We start from the raw sequence: 18,338 nt of genomic DNA, 5'->3' as shown, positions 1-18,338 counted from the left end.
CATGTGATTACATCTTCACGCAATTTGGGTGCACAGATCCTGAGAAATTAGTACCCATGAAGACCACCTCTGGCCGTAATAACGGCCTTGATACGCCTGGGCATTGAGTCAAACAGAGCTTGGATGGCGTGTACAGGTACAGCTGCCCATGCAGCTTCAACACGATACCGCAGTTCATCAAGAGAAGTGACTAGCGTATTGTGGCGAGCCAGTTGCTCGGCCACCATTCACCAGACATTTTCAATTGGTGACAGATCTGCAGAATATGCTGGCCAGGGCAGCAGTCGAACATTTTCTGTATCCAGAAAGGCCCGTACAGAACCTGCAACATGCGGTCGTGCATTATCCTGCTGGAATATAGGGTTTCGGAAAGATCGAATGAAGCCACAGATCGTAACACATCTGATAGGTAACGTCCACTGTTCAAAGTGCCGTGAATGCGAACAAGAGGTGGCCGAGACGTGTCACGAATGGCACCCCATACCATCACGCCGGGTGATACGCCAGTATGCCGACGACGAATACACTCTTCCAATATGCGTTCACCACGATGTCGCCGAACATGGATGAAACCTTCATGTAAACAGAATCTGGATTAGTCCGAAAAAATGACATTTTGCCATTCGTGCACCCAGGTTCGTCGTTGAGTACACCATCTCAGGCGCACCTGTCTGTGATGTAGCGTCAAGGGTAACCGCAGTCATGGTCTCCGAGCTGATAGTCCATGCTGCTGCAAACGTTGTCGAGCTGTTCGTGCAGGTGGTTGTTGTCTTGCAAACGTCCCCATCTGTTGACTCACGGATCGAGACGTGGCTGCACGATCCATTACAGCCATGCGGATAGGGTGCCTGCCATCTCGACTGCTAGTGATACGAGGCCATTGGGATCCAGCACGGGTTCCGTATTACCCTCCTGAACCAACCGATTCCATATTCTGCTAACAGTCATTGTATCTCGACCAACGCGAGCAGCAATGTCGCGATACGATAAACCGCAATCGCGATGGGCTACAATCCGACCTTTATCTTAGTCGGAAACGTGATGGTATGCATTTCTCCTCCTTACACGAGGCATTACAAAAACGTTTCACCAGGCAACGCCGGTCAAATGGTGTTTGTGTTTGGGAAATCGGTTGGAAACTTTCCTTATGTCAGCACGTTGTAGGTGTCGCCACCGACGCCAACCTTCTTCTTGTCGGTTAAATTTCGAGTCTTTAGCACGTCATCTTCGTGGTGTAGCAATTGTAATGGCCAGTAGTGTAGTATGACATCGCCTCGCCCTCCTGATCACATTCCCACGTAGAAAAATTATTCTTCTACCAATTTAGAACGGCTACTACTTGGTAGTGTTTATCAATAACAGCGTATGTTTGTGTCACTTTTTGAAGACTGTGTGTTTTGATCATGTGGGAGTTGCTTTCCTGTGATGTCAAATACAAAAGCAGTCAGCAAAATTGACATATACGCGTTTCTAGCGTGTTGACATCGCAATGAAAGTCCTTACATAACAACAGAAACCCTGACGATAAAGCTGTGGCATCTGAATGTACGTTGTTGGAGTAAAAATTCTGTAAAAACAGTAGACTGATTTTATTATTAAGTTTCCTTGTTTTTTTCTCTAGTTTGGTTTACCAAGAATATTCACTATGGCTGCAACAAAAAAAGCGTTTATTTATATTCATTATCTTTTCTCGGCAGTCAACATTTAAGTTGATAACTACGCAACAGAGATTTCTGCGACGGCCAAGCTGCATAATGTGGTACTTTTCGGACGCACTGAGCAGTCGATAAAAGTTGCTGTGGCTGAAGCAACAGTTTGGTATGAACATCGTAGATTCTAAAGACAAATTTGTTTTAAACATTGCTTCGTTGTTTGGAAAATGTTGCACGTAACATTTATATAAAGTTTTATAATCAGTGTTGTAGAAGACAATAACAAATATTCGGCAATAATAATTCACAAAGGAATTTCTAGTTTGCGTGACGCGAGTGTTGCGGTACTAAAACAGCGAATACTGAGTCCCAACAGTCTGTATCAACACGTATTCAAATGTGTTCTACAGCTGCTGAGGAATAAAGCACCATAAAACTCCTAAAAGGTACAATAAAGCACAGAATGAATGCGCATTCACTTCCCTCCAATATAGTCTTAATGGGGATAAATATCTACTGCAGCAGTGAAGAACAATAATGAAAAAGCCCTAACGTTTAGACATTCTTAAAGGTATAAAATAAATTATAAAGCGAACGGCGATTGTTCTCTATTAATTTATAAAACTAACGCCTCATAAAATCTAAAACAATGAGAATTAGCTGTAGACATACTTTTGTGTGGATATTAATTAAGCATTTTCAAAATATTCACTTAGAGGAAAGGGACGCGTATTATGATTTCAAACCTTCCGAAGATCGAGAAATTCTCAACGCTTTTGGCGTAATGTATGTTTAAAGACAACGTCAAGGACGTACGAACACCTTCCCCGTACAGAATAGCAAAAGGTCGAATAACGATCTGATCTTTGTTACCAACACCCAATGAACGTTATATATGGCAGTTGGTAAAAGATCTTAAATGCTCTACGATAGAGGCGGAGGAAGTCTATCACTTCATTTGCGTGTGACCACTTGACCACTGAGAAAAGTGAATATCAGTGCTTAGTACTATTACATTCATTTTCCGCAAGGCATCTTGTGGTTTGCGTTGGAGGGTACTTTATGTACTTACCCCTTTCCTGTACCAGTCGCGAATGGTCCGCAGAAGAACGATTCTTGGTAATATTCAGTGTAAGTTCCACTGTCTCTAATTTTATTTTCACAAATTTTCCGCGAGGGACACAGAGGACGAGGCTACACAGGTTAATCACCTGAAACTTGCGAAGTAAATCTTGCGGAAACGGAAAGTGCTATTGAGGCGTGAAAACATACACTTTTTAAAATGCAACAATACCTATTGTCATTCACAAACTAAAAGTAGGATAAATTGTAATGCCAGTGATGTTTGTTGATGGAGTCTAGTGCTAGTCGTTTACGAGATATCATATTTTGAAAAGTTTCCACAGTGACACATATTTGTGTCATTCAGCCTGCGTAATTACTAGGTACGATGTTGTTATGTTTGCTTACAGTGGTGTGCTTGCGTGTTCCTCGAGTCCACTTCAACTAGCTAGTCAGTTAGTGCGTGTCAGTCCAAGCAGTAGGTCATGAGTGGACGATGGGACTTAGCAATGCGGAAAAAGCCAACATGCTCCATGTGTATGGCGAGTGTAGGAAGAACACAATTTGTTTTTGTAAGGTGTATGCGGGACGATATCCCAATATCCAACTATCTCGGCAATTACTCATCAACTTCTCCAACCAATTACGTGAAAGTGGTTGTGTAACACCTAGACAACATAACTGATGGAAACAAGTGACTACAAAAGAGGGGAAATTAATGTTCTTGCTGCTGTTGCAGTTGATTCGCACATCAGGTCCCGCGCAATCGCACGAGGAAGTGGCAAGAGTCACGTAAGTGTCCTATCCATTCTCCGTCAACATAGGTTCCATCTCTATCACATCTTTCCTGATCAAGAGTTGCATGGAAAAGGTTATGAGAATCGTGTTAATTCCTGTACACAGGCATTAAGAGCGGATACTCCAGATGTATCATGCATGTTGTTTAGCGATGAAGCCACATTTACCAATCATGGCCAGGTAAACAGCAGAAACATGCACTATTGATCTGTTTACAACCCAAGTTTGCTTCGTCAAGGGTAACGTCAGCGTCCATGGAGTGAAAACGTGTGGTTTGGGACAGTGAACCATCAGCTCACAGGCCCGTTTTTATTAGACGTAACACTGAACGCGCAAAAGTGTTGTAGCCTTCTAACAAACCATCTTCCACAACTGATAGAAGACGTTTCTCTGCAGACTAAGAGGAATCTGTGGTATCAACATGATGGCCGCTCGGTCCATAGCGCACAGAGTACTACAGCATGTCTTCAAGAACTGCTTCCAAATCGTTGGATTTCACGCAGAGGACTCTACAGTGGGGGCCCGTTACCGTATTTGCCTGTAGCATTTTATGTGGGGAAAGGTGAAAGATGCCTTCTGCAAAGGCATACCAACTACACTCGCTGATGTACAACAACGTATTACTGCAGTCCGCTAAGACACCTCCGCTAAAACGCTAGCACATGTATAGCAGCCGTTCCATACCAGACCGGAAGCGTGCATTGTCGCTGCCGGTGGTCATTTTGAATACGACCTGTAATGGTAATTGTCCTATTAATGGTCAGGGTCCACGTAACTAGCATATGCATTTCTATTGTTCCTTAGTGTGTGCTACCACGTCTCGCACTAGACTCCTGCAACAACCACCACTGGCATTCTAATTTACCCACTTTTATTTTAGACCTAAGACCTAACTCGAAACAAGGCTCCTGGAGTAGGCAACATTCTATTAGAACGACTGACAGCCTTGGGAAAGCCAGGCCTAACAAAACTCTACCATCTAGTGAGCAAGATGTATGAGACAGGCGAAATAGCCTCAGACTTCAAGAAGAATATAATAATTCCAATCCCATAGAAAGCAAGTGGTGACAGATGTGAAAATTACCGAACTATCAGTATAATAAGCTACGGCTGCAAAATTCTAACACGAATTCTTTACAGACGAATGGAAAAACTAGTAGAAGCCGACCTCGGGGAAGATCAGTTTGGATTCCGTAGAAATGTTAATACACGTGAGGCAATACTGACCCTACGACTTAGCTAAGCAGATAGATTAAGGAAAGGCAAACCTACGTTTCTAGCACTTGTAGACTTCGAGAAAGCTTTTGACTATGTTGACTGAAATACTCTCTTTCAAATTCTGAAGGTGGCAGGCGTAAAATACAGGGAGCGAAAGGCTATTTACAATTTGTACAGAAACTAGATGGCAGTTATAAGAGTCGAGAGGCACGAAAGGGAAGCAGTGGTTGGGAAGAGAGTGAGACAGGGTTGTAGCCTATCCCCGATGTTCTTCAATCTGTACATTGAGCAAGAAGTAAAGGAAACAAAAATTTGGAGTAGGAATTAAAACCCATGGAGAAGTAGTAAAAACTTTGAGGTTCGCCAATGACATTGTAATTCTGTCAGAGACAGCAAAGGACATGGAAGAGCAGCTGAACGGAATGGACAGTGTCTTGAAAGGAGGATATAAGATGAACATCACCAAACGCAAAACGAGGATAATGGAATGTAGTCGAATTAAATAGAGTGATGCTGCGGGAATTAGATTATGAAACGAGACACTTAAAGTAGTAGATGAGTTTCGCTATTTGTGGAGCAAAATAACTGGCGATGGTCTAAGTAGAGGGGATATAAAATGTAGACTGGCAATGACAAGGAAAGCGTTTCTGAAGAAGAGAAATTTGTTAACATTGAGTATAGATTTAAGTGTCGGGAAGTCGTTTCTGAAAGTATTTGTATGGAGTGTAACCACGAATGGAAGGTAAACGTGGACGATAAATAGTTTGGACAAGAAGAGAATAAATGCTTTCGAAATATGGTGCTACAGAAGAATGCTGAAGATTAGATGGGTAGATCACATAACTAATGGGGAGGTATTGAATAGAATTGGAGAGAAGAGAAATTTGTGGCAGAACTTGACTAGAAGAAGGGATCGGTTGGTAGGGCATATTGTGAGGAATCAAGGGATCACCAATTTAGTATTGGAGGGCAGCGTGGAGGGTAAAAATCTTAGAGGGAGGCAAGAGATGAATACACTACACAGATTCAGAAGGATGTAGGTTGCAGTAGGTACTGGGAGATGAAGAAACTGGCACAGGATAGAGTAGCATGGAGAGCTTCGCCAGTCTCTGGAGCGAAGACCACAACAACAGTTTGTTTATGTCAGTAGGCATTGTTTCATTTAAAAACTTGTCTTTTTGCACGAAATACACTTTCTAAGTACTATTACAATTTGCTGACTGCCTAACAAAACGAGCTCCTGACAACCAACCCCGTTCTGTGAAAACCGCACATCAATAGCACTTTTCACTTCCACAGTACTTGCGGTGCAAGTTTTAGGCGATTCACCCCGAATATGGGTTGACTCTTCTAGGAATGTACGCTCTCGGAATTTTAACAGTAACTCATACCGTGATGCACAAAGCCTCTCTTGTACCGTCTGCCACTGGATTTGGCTGAGAATCTTTGTGATGTTTTCGTGTTTACAGAATGAAACTGTAACAAAATGCACTGCTCTTTGTTGGGTCACCTCTGTTTTCTCTATCCATCCTCTATGGTATGGATCCCATATAAATGAGCAATATCCTACTACTGGTCAAACGAATGTTTTGTAAACTGCCTCCTCTGTGGATGGACTACACTTCCTGTGGTTTCTTCCAATGAATCTCAGTTCGGCATCTCCCTTAGCTGCGATTACTTTTATGTGCACGTTCCACTTCAGATTCCTTCGTATGCATACCTCGAAATATTTTACGCATATGACTGCTTCCAATGTTTGTTCTACTGTCGTGTTACCATACAATTATGGTTCTTTCCGCCTACTCATGCGCAATTAGCAGTAGCGCTTTCGTACGATAGAGATTACAGTCGTTGAGTACTTACGCTGAGGTTCGTAACCTGTCTGCTGATGTCAACTATGCCTAGCTAAGTAACGCAGTAGTTAGCACAATGGTCTCGCATTCGGAAAGACGATGGTTCAAATCCGCGTCAAGCCATCCAGATTTAGGTTTTCCATGATTTTCCTAAAATCTCCTAACACAAATGCCGAGATGGTTCTTTTGAACGGGCATGGACGATTTGATTCCCCATCCTTTCCTAAATTGAGTTTGTGCTCCGTGTCTAATGACCTCGTTTGTCGATCCAACAACAGACACTGATCTTCCTTACTTCCTGATGAGTACATCACATACGTAAGTCATGAGTGAAGTCTGGCATGCAGGCTTACTCTTCCTAATGCGACCAGGTGAGGAGCTACTTAATAAGCAGTTAAACGTATAGGCGAACTATGAATGGGGCATCGTAGAGAAAGGCTGGCTACAGGCTTGAATCTATTTACATTTATTGAATACAATACTGTTAGATCATATGGATCGTAACAAAGAAGACATTGTGGTGCTCGGTTGTTTCAAGGATGCTCAAAATGTTTAAATGTGTGTGAATTCCTAAGGGACCAAACTGCTTACGTCATCGGTTCTAGACTTACACACTACTTGAACTAACTTAACGCTAAGGACAACACTCACACCCATGCTCGAGGGAGGACTCGAACCTCTGGTGGGAGGGGCCGCACGATTAGTGACATGTCGCCTATAACCGCGCGGCAACTCCGCGCGGCTTTCAAGGATGTCCCAGAAAATGCATTGCTACACTGTAACGAACTGAACAAACACGCAGTCATATTATAGAAAAAAAAATACATGTGGTAATCTGGGATTATACGTTGTTGATTAACAGGTGCTAATGCGTCGATGGATGGGGGAATTTTTTTGTTTTATAGTAACTGCCAGGCAGCATTTTTTTCTTTTTTTTTAACAGTTTTCTCATGAAACTTATAATCGAATATATACTGTAACCGATATTGCGTTTAAGTTCAGATAGAACGCGAGTTTCTGTTTCTTAGTGCGAAACTTCCCGGAGTTACTATTAACCTCGCCAATTAGGCCACACAATCCTTTTATTTGCTGCGGAATTTCAATATGAATTCATAAGCAACGAGTCGCCTGTGCCGCAGAAAGTAGATCATTCGCTACCTGTGTTTCAGACCAAACAGAGCTAACAACATTAGGAGGGAAATTTCGGTCTTTGAGAGAAGAAACGAGGCAAAAGAATGTAAATAATATCAGAAATCTGTTATACGATGTTTTTAAGTTCGCAACTCTTCAACAGGGACGCTGACAGATATTAAATTCCAGGGAATCTGCTGTCTTGCACGACACTCAGTAGAAATCACATAACGTGAAACACGACCCGCGAGACAATTTGTATATTACGCCGAGAAGTTTTATTAAAAACAGCTGAAAACCGGCGACCATAATATCGTCCTGCATTTACGTTCTCCCCCATGGAATTTCCGCACAAGCGCCGCCACCGCAAACGCAGGGTGAGCTCTCACGGATGACTGTCTCACCAGCACGTGCAGCCCGCATCTCGTGGTCGTGCGGTAGCGTTCTCGCTTCCCACGCCCGGGTTCCCGGGTTCGATTCCCGGCGGGGTCAGGGATTTTCTCTGCCTCGTGATGGCTGGGTGTTGTGTGATGTCCTTAGGTTAGTTAGGTTTAAGTAGTTCTAAGTTCTAGGGGACTGATGACCATAGATGTTAAGTCCCATAGTGCTCAGAGCCATTTGAACCATTTTGAACCAGCACGTGCAGTAAATAGTACGTACTCTTAGTGCACAAATTCTTAACGATTCGTCTAGTAGTTTACGCAAGAAGATGAATTGTTCTGTCATGTAAAAAGTAAGAAGTTTTCGTACATACATGATTAACATAACTGATACGAAACTGAGGAAGAGTGGTTGCAAATATTAACAATAGCATATTGTATTGTTTTCTCCTTTCTTCTCATCATTTCACCACGCTATGCTAAAACTTTATCTGTCATATCTTGATACTTGAAAGTCTTTACAGACGAAGATGTACGTAGACTAAGAAATTTCTGTATTTAATCAATCATGATTTTGATCCTGAAGCCGGCCGGAGTGGCCGTGCGGTTCTGGGCGCTACAGTCTGGAGCCGAGCGACTGCTCCGGTCGCAGGTTCGAATCCTGCCTCGGGCATGGATGTGTGTGATGTCCTTAGGTTAGTTAGGTTTAATTAGTTCTAAGTTCTAGGCGACTGATGACCTCAGAAGTTAAGTCGCATAGTGCTCAGAGCCATTTTTTTTAAATCCTGAAACAACACTGAATCTCTCTTACTTCATGCGCTTGACAAATATTTTATTGCGATTTTATGATATTTTCATAACGTCCCGCATACATGTAACTATAGTTAATGTATCACGACGAAACTATCTATTGATTTAAATCACACCTGAGGATGGCATTAGTTTGCCGCGTGAATGTCAGTAACTGAGTGATCCTGAATGAATAGATTATTACATCAACAACGGCAACAGTTCTTCTATTGCTTCTGTCGTAGTCCTGAAAGAAAGATGAACATCAAAAACCGAATGAATTTGTAAAGTAGGGAACTGAGTTACAAGGTCTGTTAAATAATAACTTCACGCCATGAGTTTAACATCACAATACACGCTTACAATGTAGTCGAAACTTGCATCAGCAACAGAAGCGAAAATGAAATCTCTGTAAAATGTGATAATTTACATTTCCCTAAAATTCCATTTAGTCATCAAGAGTCTAGATACCCACCGTCTACCGCAGTACACGTTTGCCGTCGTTAGTGCTAGGTCTTCTGCAAAGACTGAAGAGATTACTCCGGTATCATTGCACATATTGCAACAAAACGACGTTCTAAACCCTCTTTGTCGCCGGAATTCAGGTATACACTGATGAGCCAAGACTTTATGACCATCAGCTTAATAGCTTTTTTGTCCGTCTTTGGTACGAAATACATCACTGACTCTGCGGATCATGGATCCGACCGTTCGTTGGCAAGTTTTTGGAGGTATGTGGCATTAGATGTCCACGCACAGGGCATTAATTTGCTTAAATAACGGGCCGCTCATTTCCGTACGTGGTGATGTCGCCCAACGGCGACCCATATAGGTTCCACAGGATTTACATCAGGCCAGTTTGGTCGCCTAGACATCAACGTGAGTTCACTATAAGGCTCCTCAAACCACTGTAGAACTGTTCAGGCTCTGAGACACTACAATTATACTGCTGAAAGATGATCGCCGTCGGGGAAGGCATCAAGCATGCAGGGACGCGGGCTGTTCGTAGCTGTCACCGTGTCTTAGACAACTGCCACAGATCGCATGCAAGCGCAGAAGAATGTCTCCCGTGCCCACTGCAATCGTAATTGACGATGTCGTTGGATCAACATGTGAACACGCAGAGGTGGTCGGCTGCGGACCTCCATGGTCAACTATGTACGATGAACGGTGTGCTCCGAAACACTTGCGTGTGCACCAGCATTGTGCTCTTTTGGCAGAGATACGACAGATCACCATCTATCCTCTTTCACAGAGCGTACAAGCCACCGAACGCCACGTTCTGTGAAGAGTTCGTGAACATCCAACCATTTATCGCTTAGTGGTAGTTTCAGTGTCCTAGCTCTCTGCGTAGATGCTCACGACAGAAGCACGTGAACATTCGACCAGCTTCTCCCTTTTCGAGATTCTCGTTCATAGGCTCAGCGTGATAATAATCTTCCCCTTGTTGAAGTCGATTACTTCAATGGATTTCCCAATTTGCAGCCCATATCTTCGTTAGGGTGACCCCCGTCCTTGTCTGCTCTGCTTACATACTTCTGTTACCGCGTCACGTTCCCGAAACGCCACCAGATGGCATCCAACGTCGCGGTGGGCAGTGGTCATAATATTTTGGCTCATCAGTGTAGACTTCATCTTTGAGTGTAGCCTAGGGGAAAATGTCCAGTATCGTACAGGGAAGCGTGCAGGTCGCATTAAAACGCCTTTACGGCCTATCCAGCTGCCAGGAAAGCGCTGTGTGAGTGATTTTCTAGCCACAAGCGAGAACTGGGACACACATCCATCGTTGCCGGTGCCGCTTATAGCTATGTATTTACAGTGGTACTTGCTCTAGGAGAACTGGTAGCATTTCGGTAAGGAATTGTGTGTATCTTATACAAATTATTACACGAACTACAGTAACACGAATTTTACGTTAGTGGGCGGCAGATGCGTACAACGTTTTATACCGAAATTCTACTGCCTCTTCCACCTCGCCGAAAGAATCATTGCACACCAGGCCGCTAAAGAAACATCCGTATTTTTACGTATTCTCATTATTGTGATGCAGATGGTCGATATTTCTGCTGAACACACAGAAAAAAATCCCAGAACATTTAAACAGAAATCCTGCTAATGTAATTATTCTTTTAAACTAGATGTAGAATTATTGTTGCATATACTCAGCGACCACGGGGCGTATGTGTGATAACATTATTTACACCGAAGCAAATATGTTTCTAACTTTCTGGTAGACATGTGGTTGTGTACGGCCTCGCTGTGCTTACGTTCACAATGAACTTGTTACGTCACAAACAGTTAAAATGCATACGAGCTTCCACAACATTCACCTCTCAGCCCCCTCTCCGCCCCCTGTCATGCAGTAGGAACCTATCTAACAGGGAAAAACTGTGACGGTATGTCTCATTGAGACTATATTGCTATGTAATGTCATGTGACTGGTTGCCATAGAGATGACCTTTCTTATTTATTTTTCCTTGTCGGATCAGCATCGCAACGAGCCGGATTCGCAATTGCTCTTAATATACGTAACACTTGTGCCATAATCTACCCTATACGTCTCATACTTGTGTCATATTTGTGTCCCAGCGTCAGCCAACAGAGGGTTCTTTCTTCATATACTGTCTGAAAGTTGCCAAGGGACGACTGACGCTTGCTAAGGAACAACTGCCAGATGCTACGGAACAACCGTCAATTGGTGCCAAACACCCGACCAATGAGAGTAAAAGGAAATGTATAGGGAGGGACGTGTTAATTACAGCGGAGGCTGTGCACGAACTCTCTGTATACATTCGGCAGTTCACGCACTACTACGTGTGACGAAGGTTGTTGTCGAACCGATTAGTGCGACATTTCGTGTGGTACGGCGACATATCTGCAAGAGATCGTCTGAGTTCTTACGATCGTGGACGAGCGGTTGGCGTTTCAAAGTCGGTCAAAATGTAACTACCGTGGCCACAGTAATGTGTATGTTCAGTAGTGTCATCTTACGATTAAAAGAGACCGCTAGAGAGGCAATTGTTATGCGAATGCATACCAGTGGTCAAAGACGGAGCACTACAACCCAAGAGGATCGATATGTAACCTTAGTGGAGAAAAGGAAGATCGATACAGACCTTACAACCGCTACTGGTATCCGTGTCTTGCCACAAACATTTCGCGGAGATTACATCAAGCGGTTTGTATGCTCGGAAGCCTCTTAAATGCATCTCACTTCAACCATGACATCGTCGGGAAGAAGTTCGTTGGAGTAGGGAGCATGCCGGTTGGGGTCAGCAACAGTGCTCCAGAGTGATCTTCTCCGACGAATACCGCTTCACTGTGGCAAGTGATTCTGGCCACCAGTTAGTGTGGAAAGGAACACGTTATACAACACAGAATGTTTGTGAATGTCATCGGTATGGCTTAGGCTTTATGCTGTCGGCAGACATTATGCACAGTGGCCGTCCCCGCTGCATATATTTGGGCGCGGTAATTAAAGCACAGTGCTATTGCAAGGAGATTATTTTGGATCATGCCCGTTTGTTTATGGGCGCGGTATGTCCGGACGTCCTGATTATTTCTTTCCAACAATGTCTTTGTTCCTGAGCAGTTGTCTAGCAGTGTACTATAAAGTATGGTGAGACCACAATATACATCTGATACGCAGACTTTCAGGAGCCCAAAGATAAAGGAGTTAGATTTATGTGAAAAACCAATCAGTCTGTCGTAGTAAAATACTAGTTGTAGGATTTTAAACTTGGGCAACTTAAATTGCTAAGAGAGAGCGAAAGAGACAAAGATAGATCGATAGACAGAGAGAGAGAGAGAGAGAGAGAGAGAGAGAGAGAGAGAAATATTTTTTATTGTTTAAACAGGAATCCCTACAATCTACACCATACTCCAAAATATTTCATGAGTAAATAGTATTATGTCTCCTCCATTAAATAGTGAAACAACTTTAGCGTATCTCCAGTCTTATGGTATTTCATCTGTACGCCAATACATGTTACAGGGAATTTTGAATTACAAAAATATTCCACAAAATCTTAACAGTTCTGAGTTAATTCCATATAATGCAGATGCTTTCTATTTTTTGTTTTTCTGTGTAATCCATTAGATACGTCCATTCTGCATATATATATATATATATATATATATATATATATATATATATGTGTGTGTGTGTGTGTGTGTAATTAAGTTTGTACAGAGCCTTCGGTGTGCGAGTCCTGTTAGCACGCGCTCAATTTTATTTTTCTTTAGCTTCCTTAGTCTACTTCTACAAATAAAACCTATGCAAACTTCTGAATGCTCCTTATACAAGTTGCAGCAAAATTATTAAGGAAAGGTTTTGACACATTTCAGAGTGAGTTTTATTAAGACAGCAAGCAGGCTTCCCTAAACGAAAATCCTGTGCCTGTGCAAATTATACAAACAGGACGAGAATTCAGCTTCTAAGTACACCTGTTTTGTCATCTTCTGTTTCTATTGTTCTCACACCAATTGCTCGTCTTAAACAGTCAACTATGAATTTATCCAGTACCCAGCAAAATTTTTACACCTGTTTTATGCTCTTCATTTTCTTGTTACTGGTCTCACACCAATTGCTCTTTTTACAGAGTCAATTACAAATTTATCTGCTACCCTTCAAAATTTTACTTCAAATGGCTCTAAGCACTATGGGACTTAACGTCTGAGGTCATCAGTCCCCTAGACTTAGAATTACTTTAACTTAGCTAACCTAAGGACAGCACACACATCCATGCCCGAGGCACGATTCAAATCTGCGACCGTAGCAGCAGCGCGGTCCTGGAATGAACCGCCTAGAACCGTTCGTCCCCAGCGGCCGGCGAACTCAGTGCTCTTGTCCTTATTACAGCCTTATACAAACGGAAAAGACACGTATTTTCCGGTTTGTAAACTGACTTAACCTTAGATAAGACTACCTCATCAGGCGATTAAGAAAACCATTGAAAATTCATTAAAACTGAAAGACAAGATGACGGGAATTGCCTGTTGAGTTGAAACACCACCAAGTGCGGCCTCTCATGCCAAGCTCAGTCTCAGTATCAAGCCTTCCGACTGTTTACTTGCTTCCAAAAAGTTGTTCACTTAATCATGTGTGTGTACACTCTTTTGAAATACCCGGTCCAGTAACATTTATGTAACCACCGCTATCTCCGACGTCAAAGTGCAGTAAGCACTCACAGACAACAGATGGAAGCACTAACAGTCGAGGATATATAAAGCGTATCGGGGGGACGCGATAACAGTGCAGTCGTTGTCGTTAAGCAGAAAAAAAGCGATTTATCTGACGTCCAAAAGGGCGTAATCTTTGGCTTTGGGGCCAAGGGTGGAATCATTTCCGAAACGGCTAAGTTCGCAAACTGTTCTCGTGGCGCCGTAGTTCAACCATACCGTGCGTGGCAAAATCGCGTTATCCATAACCGGCGCCGAAGCAACTGTTGTGCACTACGGGCCATTGATGAAAGGGGTGAACGACGGCTGCGGAGATTTGTACGGGCAAACAGACATGCAACTGCTGAGCAACAAATCGCCCAGATAAACTAGAAGGCTACCAGAATTGTCTCCTCAACGACAGTTCAGCGAACGTTGCTGCTTATAGGCCTTCACAGCAGGTGCCTAGTTCATGCACCCATGCTGACTATGAGAGATTGCAGGGCACTCTCACTTCTGATTCGATGTTACGGCGCTTCATGTTCTTAGGGAATATGATCTTTGTTGCAATTGACTTCATACATCATGATGAAATGGTGGGCAGTAGTTAATGCTCTTGCTTGCATGCTCTAGGGAAGGAATAACAGTAAGCTTTACCGGCATTCAAAGGAATAGGGTGCCGATTTAAACGACTGCAGTAAAAGCACGGTGACAGCGGGCCGAGGGCGGGGCGTTTTTTTCTGCGGAACCTGGGTGGAAACATTTCCGGGCAGACGAGTTCTGCGGTCTCATTGTGGAGACAGATTGGTTGGCGCCAGTCGGACAGCATCCGCGTCCAGGTAGAATGACCAGCGCCGAGAATTCACAGCAGCAATGGCCAGCGCATTGTAAAACGGCAATAAAGCAGAGGATGGGGCCTTATTAGACAGGAAGCCGACAGGACATCTGTGTGCATCCTGGGAATTTCCGTGGGACAGGTCACTGGCGCCCAGACGTCCAGACTCTGTTACAAAACATATTTGTGAAAGCAAGAGGCTTTTAGCGAGTTTATGGCCGTTCTTTGGAAACTTCCAAATGGACGCCAGGGGACAGATAACAAGGTTTTTATGGAGGACTGTGGTTCCATCCTGGTCATGTGGTTAGCAAAACTCACAGCATAAACACATGGGAAAGAGGCTGCTGCGAAGATGAATCTTTTTTTTCTTTTCTCCCAATTAACTTTGAAGTCTCTGATCGGTCAAATTGATGTATGCAGAGCAAGAGGCGCTCTCCGAGCTTCGAATGCCGCACTGCAGCTCATGATTGGCTTGTGCTAAAGTGGGGGAAGTCTAAGATGTAAATGGGCTTTTGCTACCGAGCTGAAGAGGAAGCGGACAGAGAGAGAAGAGATCTCTCTTGTACTGGCGCTTCGCTAGTAAAGAATTGCAGGTCTCTACCTAAACGGTAAGACTTGAGTCCTTTGCTAGGGTGCCACTTAGAGCCTGTGCCAGTCACCTTCTGAACCGTCAGAGGTACTGCTTCTAGCATCACACACACAACGAGTGATGCGTGGGTGTACTTATTTGTCTTGAGTCAGCCATCTAAACATTTGACATATTCCATCACGCATAGTCGTGGCACGGAGTCAAATTGGTTTGGCAGACCAGCAAACGGGTCCACCTACACACTGGAATCCACCGGGGTTTCAGAGGCTCATTAGTGAAGTACCTGTGTTCCGAATTAACCGAACGCGAGACCGCGTACTTGCATTTTTCGGGCGCGCGCCATTAATAGCAGATTGCAGCCGTCCATGACTTCAGTCGCCGAATGCTTCGTAGTGTGCCGCCCTGACCAGCAGGAGGGTAATTGTATTCACTGCTACGGCGTAGGGCTCCATAGATGTTTCTCAGCACCCTGTTCTTTCGAACCATATTTTTCTTTTTTTAATGATAGAATATAGATGCTTGATGGTGGAATAGTTTTTGTGCCATAACCCGTATTCATGTGTATGAAGTCAGACCAAGCGATTAATGTACAGGCTAGTGTTGTGTGTCGATCCCCAGGTGATCACTTTGCCCACCATAGACCCCATATTAGTGAAAACCTTTGTCAAATAAAAATGTTTGTGTGATGTTTCTTTAGTCACTTTTGTTGTCTTGTAATGTTAAGGATGAATAAATCTATTATCATTTAGATCAGAACTTCTCCCTGAGTTCTGATTAACAGTACCCACCCATTTTATTATTACAGTCTAGATTTGAAACTTAAGTAGAAGGCTTTCAACTACTATTCATTGGCGACGAATGCTCGAATCTGCAACCCAACACTGTAACTGGACGATCATTGAGTGGCGACAGATGGACTTCTCAGACGAATCCGGTATTACGCTCCATCAGGCATGAAATGTCTGGAACTAAACACCCTGCAACAATCGAGGGAGTCCAGGTCGGAATAGGGAGCTTTATGCTCTGTGGAATATTTTCGTGGCATTCCTGGGTGATCAGGTCATTCTGGAAGGTACAACGGCTCAACACAAATATTAATCTATTCTTGAGGACCATGTCCACCCTTACATACAGTTTGTGTTTCCTCGACACGATGGCACACAGCTCGCAGTGCACGTGCGTAGTTTCAAAAGCACTAGGATGAGCTTACCGGGCTCCCCTGGCCACCAGACTCACTGGATTTAAATATGTTCTAGGTTGACGACATATGGAAGTTAGGGACTGGCGTTGAGTCGTCCACAAATAGCTAAATGGTAAGGCGACCTCTCACAATAAGTGGGAAATCCAGGTTCGAATCGCGATCCGGCACAAATTTTCATTGTCATTCCATTCTTCAGTTTATGGTTGTCCTTATTCGCCGTTGTGAATGTATTTAATGTATGTTTTAGAATATGTGGGTCCATCTAGATCGGACTGTACGCACCATGGATACTCGACCGGAAACCTAGCGCAGCTGTCCACGGTATTGGAGTCGGTATCTTCCAGAAGCTCACTGACTCTTCCTGCAAGCATTGCGTCAGCCGTGCTGTCAGGCTTTTGACAGGCGGTAATATTACTGTGGCTAGACAATGTTGCTTTCTTAAGCCATTACTCATACGCTAAACGTTATCATATAATTCCAAGTACAGGAGTCGTAGATGACCCCCCCCCCCCCCATCTGCCGTATAAGGCCTAGAGGTCATACATTTTATCTTTGTAGCACAGGCCCAACTTCTTGCTGCTGCCTTCTTTTGACAGGCTTTCGAAAACGTTCAAAAATTGTTCTGCTGAATTACCTATACTTACTTTATTATCTCGGTTAATACAACAGTTGAGTGGATTAAGCGTACAAGAGCTCGTTTCAGTATCTTAAACCTTTCACTAAATAAGTGAAGTGTTATGCCTTACTTTACCCACTGTACCGAAGACCGTCGTGCTCTAGCGGTTAGAATGTTTAGACTCTGACCCTGGAGGTACTGGGTTCAATCACGGGCGGGAACAGGGATTTTTTTCGTTCCAGGCCTTCCAGGGTGGCCCCAAGCCCATTTAGCCTGCTATCAAATAAATACCAAGATTCTTTCTCAAGGGGACGAAAGCCAGACGGCGAAATATGAACCCGCTATCCTCCCCCTCCTAATCCCGTGGCGAAGAAAGGCTGCACTCTGCCTCCAGTCAGGCCATATCACGACCATTGGCTAGCGACGCAGGCTTTCCATTTCGACATATATTCTTAATGGTGTGCTTGCGATTGTCCAGCCAAGTTGCTGTTTCCATTTTATCCACAATATTTATTTTATTTGTTTATGCATTTATTTTACCTGGCAAGATTAGGGCCTTCAGGCCCTCTCTTACACCTAACCAGGCATACTCAAATTGAACGAATTTCAGTTTGTACAGAACATTAAGGACATATAACGTGTTATACAGTATTAATGTTAGAGAAGAAAAAAAACAGAGATTATAACAGTAGTACAATGATAATTATAACAATCAAGAGTAATAATAATAATAATAATAGTAATGACTATGTATATGAAAGTAAACATATTTTCTTTTTATGAATGTCAGTCCAATTGCTATTTGGGAATTTTCTCGTTATGTTCTTGCAGCTTGTGAGTCATTCTCATCGAGCAGAGACATAAGACAATAGAATGGGGTGAAAGAGATTTAGAAGAGGTAGCTAGGTTAGAGGAAGAGAAATAGAATGGTAAAATTCGAAGCTATGATGGAGAGGAGAAAGAAAGAGATGAGAGGGGCACAACAATGGTGTCTATACCGTCCTTAATATGTAAGTTTTGAGTTCCCTCTTGACTGTAGAGTGGTTCTGGATAA

The sequence above is a fragment of the Schistocerca piceifrons genome, chromosome 1 (genome assembly GCF_021461385.2).
Source record: "Schistocerca piceifrons isolate TAMUIC-IGC-003096 chromosome 1, iqSchPice1.1, whole genome shotgun sequence".
NCBI lineage: Eukaryota > Metazoa > Arthropoda > Insecta > Orthoptera > Acrididae > Schistocerca > Schistocerca piceifrons.
This window is presented reverse-complemented; position numbering follows the sequence as displayed.